The following is a 5754-nucleotide window of genomic DNA, read 5'->3' as shown; positions in this document are numbered from 1 at the left end:
CGTCAACTCTTTCCGCCCCCGCAGGTATATCGTACTCCGATTCAGAATTTGGCGGCTGCGGCCCGTATAGCAGAGTCGATTCAGCCCTCCCAGTCAGAGGCTGGCAGAGGCTTGTTGCAAATCAGAGCGTTGCTTCGGGCAGCGGGAGACCATAATTCCGTTGTTTCTCAGTCGCGGAACAGGATCCACAGTCGATCCGTTGCAGCAGATACAGTCCAGTCGGCTCACAGCCCAAGATCGCCTCCGAGGCGTGAGGGACGTGGAGACCGGCGTGATCAGTACAGAAGGAATGAGCAGTATGATCACCGATTCGATCGTGATGATCGATGTCGAGTGCCAACCCCTCCCCCGAGGAGTGGATCATATGTGCCTCGACAGCAGGTGGACAAACGCCCTCATAGTGTTGGGCGGAAAATTCCAGTCGACCCCAGGGAACCAGGCTTTGATGCGAGATCCATTCTCGTTCAAGGTTTGGTCGACAGGAATAGAGCTCACCAAGAAGGCCACGACAGAGATGCGCCTACCAGTAGCAGAGTACATGTTTCAGGGCCGGAGTGTTTCAGTCGAGCCATCAGAGCCGATGTAATTCCTCCCAACTTCAGGTTGGCGACTGGAGTTAGTAAGTTCACCGGTGAGTCCAAGCCTGATACTTGGCTCGAAGATTACCGAGTGGTTGTCCAGATTGGCGGTGGGAACGATGAGGTAGCCATGAAGCACCTGCCTCTCATGTTAGAAGGCTCGGCCAGAGCGTGGCTGAATCAGTTAGCACCCAGCAGCATTTACACTTGGGAGGATCTCTGCCGAGTGTTTGTCACCACATTTGAAGGAACATGCAAGCGACCTGCAGGCCTTACGGAATTGCGGTCTTGCATGCAGAAACCGAATGAAACTTTGAGGGATTACATTCAGAGGTGGATCACATTGCATCACACAGTTGAAAATGTACCAGATCATCAAGCAGTTTGTGCCTTTAAAGAAGGCGTTAAGTACAGAGAATTGAATCTGAAGTTCGGTCGAACCGGAGAGATGTCTCTAAATCGGATGATGGAGATTGCCACCAAATACGCTAATGGTGAAGATGAGGATCGACTCTGGAGTGGCAAGCATAAAGAAGTCGCCCAGGAAACCGGAGGAAATTCTAGTCGGAAACAGAAGCGGAAAGCCGAGCCAGCCGCTTCTGGGGAGGCCCTGGCCGTAAACCAGGGAAAATTTAAGGGAAAACCCAAAGGACCTTGGAACCCCAAGAAAGTTAAAGACCAAGATGGAAATGATGTTTTGGATCTACCGTGTCACATCCACACCAAGAAAGATGAAGAGGGTAAACTCATTTACCCAAAGCATACCACTCGACAGTGTTGGCTTCTGATCCAGCAGTTTTAGGGCAAGCAGTCCAAAGATAAGGAAAAGGAGTCGGACAAAGTTGAGGACAAGGAAGATAGTGACGATGGGTACCCCCAGGTCAATTCCACCCTGATGATTTTTGCTGATGTTGAGAGCAAAAGTTGACTGAAGGTTATTAACCGTGAGGTAAATATGGTTGCTCCGGCAACACCCAATTATCTGAAATGGTCCCAGACTGCCATCACATTCGACCAGTCTGATCACCCTACACACATTGCCACCCCTGGGAGGCAAGCTCTGGTGGTCGACCCAGTTGTCGAAGGCACTCGACTGACCAAAGTCCTGATGGATGGAGGCAGCGGTTTGAACATACTATATGCAGAAACATTGAAAGGGATGGGCATTCCGATGTCCAGGCTCAACACCAGTAACATGAGTTTCCATGGAGTCATTCCTGGGAAGAAAGCCGAGTCACTCGGCCAAATTGCTCTTGATGTGGTTTTCGGTGATTCCAAGAATTACCGCAAGGAAAAGTTGACATTCAAAGTTGTGGATTTCCAAAGTGCTTATCACGCTATTTTGGGCAGGCCAGCTTATGAACACTTCATGGCTCGACCATGTTATGTGTATCTCAAATTGAAGATGCCTGGTCCCAAAGGTGTGATCACTGTTACAGGCAATCGGAAGAAAGCAGAAGAGTGTTTTTAGAAAGGCTCAAAGATTGCTGACGCTCAGATGGCGGTGGTTGAGCTGCAAGAGTATCAGAAGACTGTAGATCCGAGTGAGTTGCTACGAGCTAAGAAGCTTGCTTCAGAATCAGCTTTTCAGTCGTTCGGTGAAATGAAGGCAGTTCACATTCACCCGACCGATCCAAACGCTGCTCCGACTCACATCTCAATGACGGTCGACTCCAAATAGGAAGAAGCGCTCATCCAGTTCCTCCGTGAGAACTGGGACATCTTCGCATGGAAGCCTGCTGACATGCCTGGAGTTCCCAGGGGGCTGGCTGAGCACCGTCTACGAGTCGACCCAAAATTTAAACCTGTGAAAGAACATCTTCGACGGTCCGCCGTCCAGAAGAGGAAGTCCATTAGCGAGGAGGTGGCTCGGCTCTTAGCAGCGGAGTTCGTCTGAGAAATTTACCACTCCGAGTGGCTCGCCAATGTTGTCATGGTCCCCAAGAAGGACAAGTCACTTCGCATGTGCATTGATTTCAAGCATGTCAATCGGGCCTGCCCGAAAGATCATTTTCCTCTCCCCCGCATCGACCAGATAGTCGACTTGACTGTGGGATGTGAGTGTTTGTCTTTCCTAGACGCCTATTCCGGGTACCATCAGATCCGTCTGTACGGGCCCGACGAGATCAAAACAGCTTTCATCACTCCATTCGGGTGCTTCTGTTATGTCACCATGCCGTTCGGCCTCAAGAATGTCGGAGCCACGTTCATGAGGATGATTCAGAAGTGTTTGCTCACTCAAATCAGTCAGAATGTGGAGGCATACATGGATGATATTATGGTCAAGTCACGGAAGGGTTCCGACCTGCTGACTGACCTTGCTGAAACCTTTGCCAACCTCAGGAGGTATGATATCAAGCTCAATCCGTCAAAGTGCACGTTCGGAGTTCCAGGTGGGAAGTTACTCGGTTTTCTCGTTTCCGAATGGGGAATCGACGCCAATCCTGAAAAAAATGGTACTATACTCCGGATGAAACGTCCTGTGCGTGTGCATGACGTCCAGAAGCTTACAGGATGCTTGGCCGCTTTAAGTCGATTCATCTCTCGCCTCGGTGAAAAGGCATTGCCTCTTTACCGACTGATGAAGAAGTCCGACAAGTTCGAGTGGACTCCAGAAGCTGATGCAGCGTTTACAGAGCTCAAAGCTCTGCTCTCCACCTAGCCGGTGCTTGCTGCCCCAATCAGCAAGGAGCCTTTGCTGATTTACATTGCAGCCACAGGACAAGTTGTCAGTATAGTACTTACGGTCGAGCGGGAAGAAGAAGGAAAGGCCTTCAAAGTTCAGCGCCCAGTATATTATGTTTCTGAAGTTTTGACTCCTTCAAAGCAAAGATATCCTCATTACCAGAAGCTTGTATATGGGATTTATATGACCACGAAGAAGGTTGCACATTACTTCTCTGATCATTCCATTACAGTCGTCAGCGACGCTCCACTATCAGAGATTTTGCACAACAGAGATGCAACTGGTCGAGTGGCCAAATGAGCGATTGAACTTCTTCCCCTAGATATCAAGTTTGAGGCAAAGAAAGCTATCAAGTCCCAAGCAATTGCAGATTTCGTCGCCGAGTGGATCGAACAACAACTTCCGACTCAAGTTCACTCGGAGCACTAGACCATGTTCTTCGATGGATCTAAGATGCTGAATGGTTCCGGTGCTGGGGTAGTATTGGTTTCCCCCCGAGGAGATAAGCTCAGATATGTTCTCTAGATTCACTTCGATTCCTCCAATAACGAAGCAGAATATGAAGCACTTTTGTATGGGTTGCGCATGGCCATTTGACTCGGCGTCCGTCGCCTCATGGTCTATGGCGACTCAGATTTGGTGGTTAATCAGGTGATGAAAGAATGGGACGTCAGAAGTCCAGCTATGACTGGTTATTGCAATGTAGTGAGAAAGTTAGAGAAGAAATTCGAGGGGTTAGAGCTTCATCACATCCCCCCACTGAAAAATCAAGCGGCTGATGATTTGGCAAAGATAGGCTCCAAGAGAGAAGCCATCCCCAGCAATGTGTTTTTGGAACACATCCACTCACCATCAGTCCAAGAATATCCTTTTACAGATGAAGCCCCGCAGCCAAAGAGTGCCACAGATCCGACTGAAGTTGAAATTCCGGCGGTGGTCGACCTAATCATGGAAGTTTTGGCAATCACCCATGACTGGACGATACCGTACATCGTGTATATCCTGAGAAAGGAACTCCCGGAGGATGAAGAAGAGGCCCGATAGATCGTCCGTCGATCCAAGGCCTTTACAGTCATAAAGGGACAGTTGTATAGAGAAAGCGCGACTGGAGTCGGTCAGAAGTGTATAACACCAGAAGAAGGTCAGATAATCCTTGATGATATCCACTCGGGGACCTGTGGTCATCATGCGTCCTCTCGGACCATTGTGGCTAAAGCATACCGAGCGGGATTTTACTGGCCAAGAGCGAATGAAATGGCAAAAGAGATAGTCAACAAGTGTGAAGGGTGCCAGTTCTACTCCAACATGTCGCACAAGCCTGCATCAGCCCTGAAGACCATTCCACTCATCTGGCCCTTCGCTATTTGGGGACTGGACATGGTTGGCCCATTGAGAACAGGCAGGAGCGGTTTCACACATGTGCTTGTGGCAGTCGACAAGTTTACCAAATGGATTGAAGCTAAGCCTATCAAGAATCTTGATGCTTGCACTGCTATCAGTTTCATCAGAGAGTTAACATTTAGATATGGAGTCCCGCATAGCATCATCACCGACAATGGGTCAAACTTTGATTCAGACAAGTTCAGAGCTTTTTGCGCCTCTCAAGGCACACGAGTCGACTACGCATCGGTCGCCCACCCCTAGTCGAATGGACAAGCAGAAAGGGCAAATGGTCTGATTCTCAAAGGACTAAAGCCTCGGCTGATAAGTGATCTCAAGCACGCAGCAGGCGCTTGGGTCGACGAGCTTCCGTCGGTTCTGTGGGGATTGAGGACTACCCCGAATCGGTCGACTGGAAGAACTTCGTTCTTTCTGGTTTACGGAGCGGAAGCAGTCCTGCCGAGTGATCTACTTCACAATGCACCCCGAGTCGAGCTTTATACCGAAGATGAAGCAGAACAAGCCCGGCAAGACGCAGTCGACCTCCTGGAAGAAGAAAGAGAAATGGCTATGATCCGATCGACCATTTATCAGCAAGACTTGCGTCGATTCCATGCCAGAAATGTGAAGAGTCGAGCCTTCCAAGAAGGAGATTTGGTCCTCCGAGTGGATCAACAGAAACCACACAAGCTCGCTCCTACTTGGGAAGGTCCCTTCATCGTCACCAGAGTCCTCCACAATGGAGCGTATCACCTTTACAATGTCGATCGCCAGATCGATGAGCCACGAGCTTGCAATGCAGAACTGCTCCGCCCCTTTCACACTTGAATTCTCACTCGGATGAGATGTAATAAGAAAAACTTTTGTAGTCTATTTATCAAAGACAAGAGTGTTACAAATTTTCCAATAATTGTTGTTGCTTTTGTTTGCGTGTGAAATCCCCCAGTGGGTAGCTTAGCTGCGAATCCGTTTTGCCTAAGTTTGTAAAAAAATCCTACCGAGTGGCGAGCCAGACTCCCACTCGGAGGCTTAGCTGCAGCCCAGTGCTCGCCTAAGTGTTTAAAAATCATACCGAGTGGAGAGCAAACCTCCCACTCGGAGGCTTAGCTG

This window comes from Triticum dicoccoides, chromosome 7A (assembly GCF_002162155.2).
Source record: "Triticum dicoccoides isolate Atlit2015 ecotype Zavitan chromosome 7A, WEW_v2.0, whole genome shotgun sequence".
Classification (NCBI taxonomy): domain Eukaryota; kingdom Viridiplantae; phylum Streptophyta; class Magnoliopsida; order Poales; family Poaceae; genus Triticum; species Triticum dicoccoides.
The sequence above is the reverse complement of the archived record's forward strand: the minus strand, read 5'-3'. Positions refer to the sequence as shown.